At 47.3% G+C, this 13,546-nt stretch overlaps 1 long non-coding RNA gene across 1 annotated transcript; it reads right to left on the bottom strand.

The window, feature by feature from the left end:
- Positions 1–245: 245 nt before the first annotated feature.
- LOC108536708 (uncharacterized) lies at positions 246–6,144 on the bottom strand. Its single transcript, XR_001887599.1, has 2 exons — positions 4,905–6,144; positions 246–2,159 (listed from the first exon to the last, which is right to left on the bottom strand). It is a non-coding gene; the product is annotated as an uncharacterized LOC108536708 (long non-coding RNA).
- Between the last annotated feature and the right edge of the window lie 7,402 nt (positions 6,145–13,546).

The raw sequence follows: 13,546 nt of genomic DNA on the forward strand, positions 1-13,546 counted from the left end.
TTTTCCTTCTTAGCATTGCTTGTCACATTTTACTTAATTTTTTTACTGAACAACAAAAAACCCACAAAGGAACAAATAATCTCTTTCTCTTTTTCTCTCTTTCTCTCTGATGTGTAATGTTGTGTTGTCCAGATTCTGTATAAAAATATGTATATGATGTATCTGATATATGGCAGCCACTGGCTGTTACTTTAACCAATATAATTAACAAAATGCATAATGTTGGTGTTTGATTTTTTTTTTACAAAACAAAAAAAAAAAAACAACCTAGTTAAGATGTTTGTGTATTTTTGCATGGTTAAAATGTACTTAGTGCATTGAGAAATGTTGTGGAGGCACTCAGTGAAAAGGCTGGTTTACTTTTTGATCCTAATGGTAATTGGTTGTTGACCAGACTAATCCCTATGACGTATGTCTTCTTTAAGTTAGCATATTTCTATTTATAACTTGTTTTAGTACTCAAGATTCAGCATAGTGTATCTATCTATCTCTATCGTATTTACTGTTCCTTAAAACCAGGTTGTGGAAGTTCACTTCGTCTGGCTCAGATGTCTCCATTGCCGATTTCTGTTGAAATGTGTTCCATTTAATTTGCTGTACAGTCCAGATCTGAAGCACCCCTGGGGTCCATGGACAACGGCTGTCATCTCTCCTTCCGGAGATCTATTCCTTTGAGCAGTACTGTGGTTTTTCCCTTGTCATGAACATCTTTTTTTTTTTTTAACCTAGTTATATAAAGGAGGATAAAAGACAGGAAATTAAGCAGAAATATAAGAAGTATTTATATTTTGTACAAATAGTGCATATAATATATTATAGAGAGATAGGCAGGCTTTAAATGTGAATTAAGCAAAAAGGCAATGGAAGATATTGAAGGACTCAGAGAGAGAGATCTTGGGTTTTCCTCCCAGGAGTGGCACCATTTCAATAGGAGAGCTGCAGAAAAATGGGCTGGCCTTCCTTGTGCCTCAGCTTCACTCTAGGTAAGATTAGGAAGGGCAGTGTTAAGTGAGAGAGGCATCTAAATTTTCTTGGGCCTTCAATGCATTTAAAGCAAAACTGGATCTTTAACTACTTAGGAGATTGGATCACTGTTTGTTTAGAGACAGTGCTCACAGCATCCCCTCTCCCCCTTTGGACATCTGGACTTGCTCAGAAGAAATGCATGTCTTAAAAGGCACAAACTATTCTGGTTCAAGATTACCCTGATTTTCTTCTTGCTGGGATCTCAAGTCATCTCTTCAGCCAGGTCCTTCTGCATAGCTTTTGAAAGGAGGTAGATTTGGAAAGCAATATCTCTGGGAAATAGAGGTGAATCTCTGGCACACAGTCCATTCATTCTCCCTAAAGAGGTCAGAATCATGGACTTCTTTTTTTCCCCTGGGCACACAGAGTTTGCCATTCTATGTTTTTCCAACTCAAACTCTGATAGACACATCTCCCCGACTCCCAGTGCTAGGAACCAGCGTACACAGAAGTTATTAGAAGCACCTAAATCGATTTTTCCAGTGTCTGTGTTTTTGCAGACATTTGTCTTTTGGCGGAATAGTGCGCCTCTCCACAGTGAGCCATTCCCCCTCCGCAAATCCAGAGACACAGCCAGTCCTCTGAAGTCTTGGGCTTATTGGCTCTGCAGTGAAATGTTAATCCTGATGGCCGGCCAAGTGGAAACCAGGACTGTGATGCCTCTGCCACTCTGACTCTTCACAGGGAAGAGCTCAGAGCACTTTACAAACCTCCTGTTTCTCATGGCTCCTGCAAGCCTCCATGATGTGCCTGGCCATGGGCACTGATTGTGTCACTGTCCACTGCTGGTGGGCATCTTTCAAGATCTTTTGAAATTTTTATTACGTTCTAATGCACTTCCTACTTTCCCTGAGTTGAGATTGACCACAAAAGGGCAGGATCCCACAAAGATGTGGCAGACATTACTGCTGTCCTGTTTGGCTCTTTCAAGGGCAGAATCTAGATGGAGCATTGTGGACATGCTGACATTGTTCAGGAGTCCCAAGGAACCTGCTAGAAAGTGTACTCACCATTCCCCTGGAACAAGGTTGGCCCTCTTTGGATTAAAGGCTAGTGGAGCCCTTCATGATCCTAGAATTCAGCCCCTGCCTCACATCTTTTCCAGACTGATGTCGGTTCTCCAGGACCATAGACTACAAATGTCAAATGTCAAATGTCAGAAAGGACTCAGAGCATGTGGGGTTCCATCTCCTCCCTGTACAGATGAGGAAACTGAAGCCCAGAGAGAGATGAAGTGATTTGCCCAAAGAAACCCAGCTCAAAAGGAGCAGAGACCCCCTCAGAGCCTGCTTCCCGATGCTCCTTTGTCCCCCTCCTGACTAAAACCAGCAGCTCAGAATCCTTTTAATTTGTGAAATTCAGATGTCCTTCCCAAACTCTGTTTGATAGAAGTCCCTAAGTTTCCTTTCTCAATGATTATGGTCAATATGAACACACATGTTCACATTCCCCTCTCCCAGCCCCGTGTTAGCCAAGGGAAGAGGATTCAGATTTAGGATGTGAAATGAGCTAATGTCTCATTAATCTATATTTTTGAGGGTTGAGGAAGAACAATGAAAATAAGGAACAGCAGAATCTAAACCTATAAACTGCCCTCACTAAATCTCCTGTGAGAACAGCTTTTTCCTAAAAAATCTCAGTGGTCCATCCATCCACCCAGCGACCTCAGCTGTTGTTCAGCCATCTCAACTTTTCTGGACATCTTCCATTCCAGAGGCATCTGATTTCTCCAGGAAGTCCCTTTTAGCAGAGCTTGTTTCAGGAAACCCTCAACTTTTTAATCCAAGCAGGTATTCCTAATATTTGTTATAAATTCCTTTTATTGTACCTCTCTGCTTTTATCTCAACTGAGCCACCAGAAGCCAAAGCATGTTTTCCTCATGCAAAATGGTAGATCAGGAACTTCTCGGGGTGTCATTCTTCTAAAAAATGGCTGTTGGCCTCCTGGCCTCACTTTCCCCCTTTTACAAGCCTGGAGGCACCTGGCTTAGCTGGTCTGTTTTCCTTTGGGAGGACTCTTTGAGGTTTGTCCCCCAAAGCTTACAAAGACATAGTCTAGAATGTGTTTTTATTTGAAGTTTTGTGGTTTTATTTGAATTTTCAAAATAAAGTCTGTAATTTGCTACTGAGGCCCTTGATTCTTTGTTATCCCTGAGAAGGGTCCAGTGAATCCCCACTCCTTTCCCCAGCCTCCAGTTCCTAAGAGTCTCTTTCTAATTAAATAGATAATTTTTTTATTCCAATTAGATTATGGTGCTGTTTCTCAAAGAGACCAAGTCCCTGAGTTGAAGATCCTTAAAGGGCTTTATTCCTTTAAAAAGGTGCCATTCCAGCCCTTTCCAGTCCCCACCTCCCCCACTTCCTTATAAGTGACATCCCCTTTCCCCACCAGGCCCAGACTCAGGCTCCAGAGAAGACTGACCATGACCCTGTGCCACGCTAGGGGCCCAGGCAGGACCTTTAGTGACCTTTCCTGGTGGTGGGTGCCCTGTGAAGAGGTGAACAGCTATAATAAGTGCTTTGTCTCACCAGAAGTTAGGGTGGGTGTGGGTTCTCCCTTTGAAACATTGGGGCTGAAGAGCACTCCCTGGTGTCTTTATGGGAGAAGAGAGTGTCCAGAATTGGCCAACAATGGGGGCAGTTATCTGTGCAGCTAGCCAGCTCTGTAAGAAGGGGACTGCAGCCGTGACCCCCAAGTTAGGGCCATAGGTCCCAAAGCTAATTTGTTTGATATTAATAAAAATTATAATTATTATCTATTTTAAAATCGAGTGATAGAAAACGTGTTAGAGTCGGAAACAGTATTTCACAATTGCACTGTCCTAACAACTCTTTCTCACGTGGTTCCGGAGTTCCTTCCCACCGTGTAGCCATTCTGGTAGTGCACGCATGTGCACCTGCTCTACGTCCTTGCAGTCCATATCAAGCCTTCCTTTATGTATGTTACTATTTGTTTTCTAAACTTAGTCCATGTAATTCCTGTGTTCCCCGGTGTTCTTAAATATACGTAACACAGGGACGGCCCGTGGCTGCTGCCTGCAGACTAGCTCGTGGCTCAAAGCAACATGCGGACCTGAGGCTGCTGTCTTTACTGAGCTCTGTTCACACCCTAGAAGGGTGTCTGCAGCTCAGTGAAGCAATAAAGAGTGCTTGCCATTATTATTATGTTCCTAAGGCTAATAGGCAGGGTGTTTAAAAATAGCTGCCTGCCTTTCAACATGTATTAGCAGAGCTGGAGAATATACATTGATGTAAGAATGCATATCCAACCAAAATATCCAAATCCCTGCAGAAAGAGCACAGGGTTCCAGTACTGATTCTGCAGTGACTCCCTGTGTGACCCTAGACCCTTAACCAGTGGCTCTGTCTGTAACATGAAGGATTCCGCTAGATTACCTCCAAGGGGTTCTGTTTTGGGTTGTAGATAACTTAGAAAACATATTCAAACACATATCAAAGTTGAAATGTACAATAAAGTTCCACAGACCTACCAACTGATTTTGACAATGATCATCAAATCTTATGTTGTTCATACTCTCACGGTTTGATTATCACATTCACTTTATTAATTTGTTATTATAATTCTTAGATTCCTGGATAAAATGACACCCATTTTTCTTAGGACCAAAACAGGATGGGCTCCACCAGAGAAAGAAAGGCCAGGAAGGGAACTGGTCCCCAGATGGCTGGCCATTACAACTGCCATTTCTCCCTGCACCCATTTCATCCCCATGAATGTCCCACTCACAGGTGTCTCTAAGTCATCATAGCACAGTGTGTCCATGCCTCTGCCTCCTCAGGCCCCAGGCATCTCATGGAGAGTCCTTTCTAGACTGCCATCCCATGCCAGAGGGTGGAGGGATTTCCACCTGGCTTACCACAGTGGTGTGTGGTTCCTTTGCTGACATTCTTCAGCAGCAACTGCTTGAGAGCCAGTTCTTCAATTCCAGGCAGTCGATTTACCCAGCATCTTACCAGAAGTTGGCTCAGAATAACAGGCAGCTCTCCATGCTCATCCTTCCCATAGCAGTTCAAGGTAACTGTCCATCTCCTTCACTCTAGAGCAAGAAGAAAGGAGAAGCTTCCTCTATCCATTCTGTTTTGTCTCCTGCACATCGCCCTGTGAGTGGAGTCAAGTTAAAGGAGCTTCTTTCACTTCCCCAGAGACTCACCCAGGACCTCACATTCCCAAGGACATTGTAGCTGTCATTCCATCTGTTCTAGGGGGAACATTCCTGAATCCTGAAAGGCTGTCCTCTTCTTTAGCTGAGCATAGGTCTCGCTGGGGCATACAGGCACGCAGGCCTGGCTTTCCAGGACACATGCCATTGAAGGCCATTGGGATGGGCCGAAAGGTTGACAGCAAAGGTCTTGATCTATCTTCTGCAGGAACCTTGGTGCTTCCATCTTCCACTCCCAGTCGGGTGACCACAGAAAAGAGATTCTGGAGAGTAGAAAATTCGGTCAAGTTGCCCCAAGTCAGGGATAAGCCTTCTTTCCATGGAGCCTTCCAAAGGGCAAGCCGTCTGCTACTGTGTACTGTAAATTCAGAGCTTCAGGAGCTGAGGCCTCCTGTGCTTGGGGGAAAGGTAGCTGAGGAGAAAGGGACTCCTTCTCACCTTTTGTTTACCTTTGATCTGGCTGAACTTAGCTGCCCTTAACTTCTAGTTTGCTTAAGTCCTTATTGCCTTAATAACCACCTAATAAGCAGTCAGAACCAGGAGAGAAGCCCCTCCCATGGAATCCATTGCAAGCCTGTCCCCAGTCTCCCCACTGCTGCTATGCCTCAAAAGAGCCCCAGCCCCGTCTCCAAAGCCCAGGGTTCGCCTCTTGCTGAAAGAGCAACGTCCCCAGGCTGAGGACAAACCCAGGACTGCTCAGGCGGAGAGATCCCTGCACCCACATTCACCACTGACAACCCAGCTCCATCCTCAGTCTCCATGGCTTCAGATCTGGACTCCGCACCCTCCTCCACCTCCACCTCTCGTCCCAGAGACCCTCCCCCCATCATGCTCAGTGCTGTTCCTGAAGACCCTCTAGACTTTTTTGTTCTCTGGAACACTCTACTCACCTTCAGCTACAGCACATTGTCTTTAGCCCTCCACCCAAGCTCTTTAAAAATGAAAGGCCGTACTGTCTTCCCTTGGACAATAATGAATGTACTACTGGTATGGCAGACATGCGAGAAGTGGCTGGTTAAGAAAAAAGAGGGTTTTTGTAAGCCTGTTTATGTTTTTAAGTCAGTTTGCGCATTTCTATTTTACACCCTTCACATGGGTTGGGGAACCCAAAATGTTCAAGGTCTCCATGCCAAAACAACCAAAAGTTGTTTTTCTTTACCTTTTCTCCATGCACCAATGATTTCAATGATTGTTCAGTGTCATTTAAAGTTTTCTTGTGACATGTACTGATGATAAAGCATCTTGCAAAAAAAAAAGATTTATACAATGAATCAGAAAGTATTTATTTCAATTTTGTACCTTTCCATTTTAATACATTATAATGTATTGACTCAACGGAGATAATATAAACAGTTCATTTTAATAACACGCATGTGTGTGTGGCTTTTCCTTTATGCATGGTGGGGGAGGGGCAAATCATCGTGGAGTGGAAAACTCTGGCAGCTGAGGGGCATCCATTGTGAGCAGAGGGTGGACCAAATGCTTCCTGCACCTGGAAGTTAGAAGCAGCTGGCACCAAGAGAAGAAGAGGTGTTAAAGGGAAATTGAGAAGGTAAGTGGGTGGTGACGTCTCCAGGCACCAGCTGCCTCTGACTGACACACACCTTCTGCCAGGTAGGAAAAGCCATGCATAGAGCAGAGCTACCCACTCCCGGAGCCTAAATGCAGGCTGGTAATTGGAGGTTCAGAGAGGGGCCTGGTAGGGGAAACCCCAAAGAAGCTAAGACGAGAAGAAGCTGGAGAGAAAACTCAGTGCTGAAAATGAGGGTCTGGGGAGAGGCAGAGAAGTCCTGGGTTGTATTTTCTCAACGTAACATTTTTCCCCCTAATGCCTTTGCTTGAAATTCTGCAAATAAATCCTTGGGGCAAACAGCCTTCAGACCAAGCCCCATGGACATCCAGCAGAGGTTTCTTATTGCCCCATTAGGAGAATTTCTCACTGCTCAATTAGGGGAAACACAGCATCGAATACAAGCATACTCATTCTAGACTCTCCCAGATGGTGGGTGACAGGTGGAGATGGGGTGAGGCTGTGACTGGTACAAGGAAGACCAGGGACAGCCAGGAGGGAGGGAGGGAGGGCATGTCAAAAGTGATTGTATCCAGAGGCTTGATTTAAACATTTTTCACAACATATGTGGCAAACAGCGTGGTGAGCATATCTCACGACATTATTCTCCACTCTTCTCTGCGTGCTTGGACGTGTTCCACTTTCAAAATGTGTCATTTTGGAAGGAAAGGGAGGAACAACTACTTGAAAGGAATCCATGTCAGTATGAGCCCTTTCTCCTCCTCAGAAGGTTGCCCCAAAGTACCTCCTCTGAAGAGAGAGAAAAGAGAGAGGAGGAGAGACAGCTTGCATTAAATGGGGCGCCCAGAACTCTGGGGAGGGACGGCATGCTCTCAACAATCGGCCCTTTGATCCTTCTCCCTCAACGTCCCTGTTCTCTCCATTCCCCTTCCTCCTTCCCAATATTTTCAATTCCGAATCTTCTATATGTGCCTCCTGGGTATGTCCCCTTCAGGGCAGGCACCCAGAGCTCAGGCTTGTCTTTGTCAGAAAATAGAACGCTGTGGAGGATAGAAACACTGAGGGGCAAGTAGAGGGGCCTCTTTCGCTTCCTCCATCACCCGCACCCCAGTCTCTTCAGTCTCTCCTGAGAACACGCGTGACTCCTGGGCGGGGGACTGTGACTAGATTATTTCAAGTCCTAATCCAAGATGTTAGAAAGGAATCAGTCACCAATTATACCAAATAAATGCCTCTTTGGGCCTAAGAAGGGGCCAATTTGGGGACATGTCTACCAGGAAAGAAACAGAAAGCCCCCTCCTATCCACTCGTTTCCAAATCTCTTTTCCAAACCTCTTATTAAACTGATGAGGAATCTTCAGCTTGCAGAAGGTTCAGCTGTTTAGAGAGAATTTGGGTTCTGCAGAGAAGATATGGGAAGCGCCTCCTGGTTAGTTTAAACTATTAATAGAATCCTTCCTAAATTGAATTCTCATCAAAGGCAATTAGAGAGTACTCTTGAATTCTGGCTCTTGGGGAATTTAGGTCTGGGATTTAAGATTCTGCCTCTTGCCAGCATATAATTGTACTTGTTAATCTGGACCCTGTCTTAGCCCGTCTGGGCTACTGTAACAAAATACCATAGACTGGGGGGCTTATAAACAACAGAAATGTGTTTCTGACAATTCCGGAGGTGGGGAGTCCAAGATCAAAGTGAGGCCAGCGGGATTCAGCATCAGGTGAGGGCTTTTCAGTAATAGACGGTGCCCTCCAGCTGTGAAGAGGCTCCCTTGGGCCCTTTTCTAAGGGCACTAATCCCATTGTAAGGAATCCACCCTGATGGATAATCACCTCCCAAAGTCCCCACCTCCTAATCCCATCACCTTAGGGGCTGGGATTTCAATGCTTGAATTCTGAGGGTACACAAACCTTCAGCTTATAGCCGACCCTCTTTTCTCTGTGGTAAATGGAGACATTTGGGCTCCTTGGTAGTTGGGGTTGCTGGGGGACTATTGTGAGCAAACGCTGTCACATAGTGAACTGCTGTCCAGTTTGCACTTGCTGGCACATGCACGCACACACACACAGACCCACAGGGCTCCCCACTCCAAGGTGGCCCACCCATCAGCCCCCAGGTCCTTGGCCCCAGCCATCTAATCATGCACTATGGAGGTCCGTTTGGACACACTTCTAAAGCCAAGACAAATGGAAGTTGAGCCACCCCATCCTCTTTGCCCTCTCTTCTTCCTCATCCTGCTTCCTGCCGGCTCCCTCTCCTGCTTACTCTCTCCCAGGCCTGGCCTGATCTCCACTGCACCCAGGTGTCAGCCCATTGATCTGAATGATGGTCCCTTCTCAGAACCTCAATGCCACAGGCAGGGAGCGACTGCCCCTGGGCGCCAGGGGTGGTTCACCTCATCATTCCCACCCTAAACTCAGGGAGAGGGGCAAAGAATTCCATGTGGCCTGGGGCCTGCCTGACACCTCCTTGGCTGCTAGGACTCTAAGATTAATGTTCCTGTTGCTTCGTTGTCTAGTGGCTGTCTTCATCTTTAAAAGATGTCTTCCGTCTGGTGCAGTGAGCTGGCATCTGTTTTTCTCAGAGTAGTGCTGGGGGCACATGCACTCCCATAAGTTCACATTCTTCTCCTAGCTCCCCAGACCCTCACTTTACATCCATCAAGGCTTTTACCTACATTGCTTCAGGGAAAGACCCGCCTTCCCTGCCCTCGCACACACAAGCACCATGATTGCAAAACTGTGAGGCAAGAATGGTTGTAGGAGAGAGGCAGGGAAGGCAAGGGAAGCCCCGGAGCCTTGGGCCACCATCACCTGGCTGCAGGAGACACCTTGGCCTTCAGAGCTGCTGCTCAGATCCCCTCCACAGCCTTCCACCAGTGCTGGAGAGGGAGTACTGATCTAGCCCAGTGTTCAGTTTCCAGAGGAGGCTGCAGCATGCGCGGGTCACAGAAAGTGGAAGCTGGTCTCACAAATGAAGAAGGGAAGAGGCTTCCGGGGCTCCTTCGACATGATGTCATACTTAGGAAAAATATATAGCACCAAGCAATATTTAAGGATTTTTATATGTACATTGGAAAAAACCCAACTCTACCTGAATTATACTCCCATCTCCTTATGCAGACTCTCCCCATCCACCTCCTTCCGAACGGGGAATGTGGTCTCCGCATCCGGGGAGGAGCTTTCAAAACTGGCCTATGAATATGGAAAATCGGAGGGATCCTGCCCTTTGCCTGGAAATAACACAGAGACAGAGCCGAAAGGAGTCAAGAGAACCCTCGGAAAATGTTCTCTTTTCTATTCGTTTTCTGGGAGTAGCTTGTCCTGTGTAGGCCCCAACCAAGGGCCTAGAATCACAAAATAATGTTGGATAAGGTTAAGAAAAAATATATGTTCCTTTGGGAAATCAGGTCCAATTACATCCTAGACTCCCGGGAGGTTTTATTCTCTCCCTTATTCTCCTACTTGGTGAGGGATGGTCCTGGATTTGCTGTTAATGTTTAGGTCTAATTATGGCTCCTCCCAGCAGAAAAAAATCCTCACTGTCGGCTGGGTTTAGGCTGGAGAGTGAATCTCCATGTGGGGCAAGCATTGCCTCTCCAAGGGTCACCTTCCCTGGAACCTCCGAGACCACCAATGTGGTCTTCCCTTCCGCGCGCTGTCCGTCCCCTTCCCGCGATCCCCTTCCCTTCCCCACACTCCTCTTCCCTTCCCGGCGCTCCCCTTCCCTCCCCGCGCGGACCCTTCCCTTCCCTGCCCTCTCCTTCCCTTCCCTGCACTCCCTTTCCCTCCCCCGCGCTCCCCTTCCCTTCTCCCGTGCACCCCTTCCCTTCTCCCGTGCACCCCTTCCCTTCTCCCGTGCACCCCTTCCCTTCCTCGCGCTGCTCTCTTTTAACCTTAAGCACAGCTGAGGTGAGCTGGATCTTCCCAAGGGCCCTCACTGAGCATCAGGCAAGAGTCACAGGTGACAAGTAACCACTAAACAAGGAAATAGAAACAGCGGAGCTGCCACGGGCCTTCCCCCGCCCGCCTTCTCCCGTGTGTTCTGAGCTATTTCCGCCCTGGGCCCAGTGGGTTGGCACGGCCTCCAGACACCGTACCCAAATTCTCCATTTCTCAGCCCCTTCCCTCAATAGCTTGCCGGCTTTTCCAACTAGGCCAAGAGGGATGAATCCCACCAGGCTGTTTCCCTGCCCCTTTCTGTTGCCTCTGAGAACCCTAATTCTTCTCCCCCTGGTGACTGATGCCAAAAATAGCCTCACCTTTTCGGGGAGACCACAACTCCACAGGGACAGCCATATACTTGTGGTATCAAAATAATCAGTTAGTCAAACAGTTCCAACTCTGGGATCAGAATGCCTGGGCTTATTATTATTATTATTGGCTCTTACTATCTGTAAACTTGTTAATATCTCCATGCCTCAGTGTTCTCCTCTTTAAAATGGGGACAATAGTACCACCCCATTCACAGGGACTTGGTGAAGAATAAATAAAATGATATATATAAAACATGTCACACAAAGGTGGCTAAATAAAACTCCATAAGGTTAAATAACTGATGACTTAGCAATACCCAGCCCCGCCCCGGGGCCAGCCCACCTGGGTTTCCTAATTTACCTGGTGCCCCTCCCTACCCACTGACTCCCACCTCAGCCTTTATTCTTAAAACATCGGGGGGGGGGGGGGGGGGGCTCAGAATTATGCCAAAGGCAGTTCTTCTCCAAACGGAAAGCTCCCACGTGGCTTCTTATTTCAAAGCTCAGCATTCATCTGGACTTTGTTATATGGACAGGGGTCCTAGGCCCAGGGAGAAGGAAAGCTTAGGATGGAAACTATTTGGGATATGGCCACAGTGCTCTGGTGGCTGATCATCACAACTGCCTGCTCCTTCCTTATCACTCACAATCCACTTCCAAGTACGTTGTCCCCTCCCTCCCCTCACTGCTTCCGCTCCATATTCTCTTTCTCTCCATATTACAGATACAGAAACGAAGCCTCACAGAGGCCAGGTGACCTCCTTCCCTGGGGAGTGGCAGAGTTGTGCCTGGCCTGCTGTGGGCCCCAGACTCATGCCCTTCCCACCACAGCCCCTGGCCAGCTTGCTGCCTCCCACTCCCAAACTCAACATGCCCCCTCCTGGGAAGCAAAACAGGCACCCATTGATTGCAGTCAGCCCTACATGGAGAACTATATGGAGCCCTGTGGGATCTAGTTAACGGTGGATGGATGTGCCAGTCCTAGGAACAGCAAAGCAGGAGGAAGAGCTCCTGAGACAGAGACAGAGAGGGCGAAGTGAGTGCTAATGGCAAGGCAGACAGTGCTCGAAGGAAGGTCCCTGCCCAGAAGACCTACGGGGAGACATCAGAAAGGCAGGGTGGCTGAAATCATGGAAAAGCATGAGCCCTCGAAGGGAATGAGACTATAAGGAGAAGAGAAGACCAAACAAGTTCAGGTGATAGTTAAGGCTACACGTCTGGAGGAGAAATAATAGCAAAGGGAGGGAAAAGAAAATGCAGGGAATTACTGGGCACGTTGTCTCATGCCTGTAATCCCAGAACTCTGGGAGGCTGAGGCGGTCAGATCACCTGAAGTCAGGAGTTCGAGACCCGCCTGGCCAACATGGTGAAACCCCGTGTCTACTAAAAATACAAAAATTAGCCGGGAGTAGTGGTGGGTGCCTGTAAGCCCAACTACTCTGGAGGCTGAGACAGGAGAATCATTTCAACCCAAGAGGTGGAGGTTACAGTGAGCCAAGATCGCATCACGGCACTGCAGCCTGGGTGACAGAGCAAGACTGTCTCAAAAAAAAAAAAAAAAAAAAAAAAAAAAAAAAAAAAAAAAAGAAAAAATGCACGGAATGGCTGGGCACAGTGGCTCATGCCTGTAATCCCAGCACTTTAGGAGGCAGAGGCGGGAGGATTGCTTGAACCCAGGAATTCAAGATCAGCCGGGGCAATATAGTAAGAACATCTTTACAAAAAATAATTTTTTAAAAATTAGCCAGGCATGGTGGTGCTCGCCTGTAGTCCCTGCTACTCAGGAGGTTGAGGTGAGAGGATCACTTGAGCCCAGGAGTTCAAGGCTGCAGTAAGCTGTGATCACACCACTGCAGTCCAGCCTGGGCAACCGAGTGAGATGCTGTCTTAAAATATTTCTTAAATAAAAGAAAATGTAGGGCAAGCAGAATATGCCAACGAAAGCATTCAGGAAGGTCAGGCAGTGACAGAGAATGAGTGCCATGACGCTGGGAGAGATCTTTGGGATTGGAAGGGACCAGCGCACTTTGGAAGGTGCCTATATCATGACATCTTCACTCTGTGAAGACTGTGTAAAAGTGAGGACTTTCCCACCCTCGGTTGCAAAACACAGTGTTTCGTAAATCTCATCCTCCATTAGAAGTCAAATTTTGGAGTCAGGAGGCATCCCAGTCATCACTGGCTTTGGGTGTGCCATGCAGAGTTGGACTTCAAAGAATCATTTGTTCTGTGAAACAGGAAGTGGCTCCAAGCAAGAGCTGACATCAGTGAATGAAGCTCTTCCCTTCACTGTACGTCGCTATGACCTGGACATGTGGTGTTCCCCTCATGTATGGTTTCTGGTAAACCAAACTGGAGTCCATGACCAGGCTCAGCGCCTAAGTGAGGCTGCTTCTCTGCCTTGAGTCTGACTCCTTCCCCAGCTGGCTGATCTATACACCTGCCACACTCGTACTCACAGACAGGGAGAGAGGTGGAAAGCAAGATGGGCAAGCCTTCCCAGAGAGACAACTCTGGCTCAGCCCATTCCTTTTGCCATCAGAGAGAAAGCCACA

The sequence above is a fragment of the Rhinopithecus bieti genome, unplaced genomic scaffold (assembly GCF_001698545.2).
Source record: "Rhinopithecus bieti isolate Rb0 unplaced genomic scaffold, ASM169854v2 scaffold_13857, whole genome shotgun sequence".
Taxonomy (NCBI): Eukaryota; Metazoa; Chordata; class Mammalia; order Primates; family Cercopithecidae; genus Rhinopithecus; species Rhinopithecus bieti.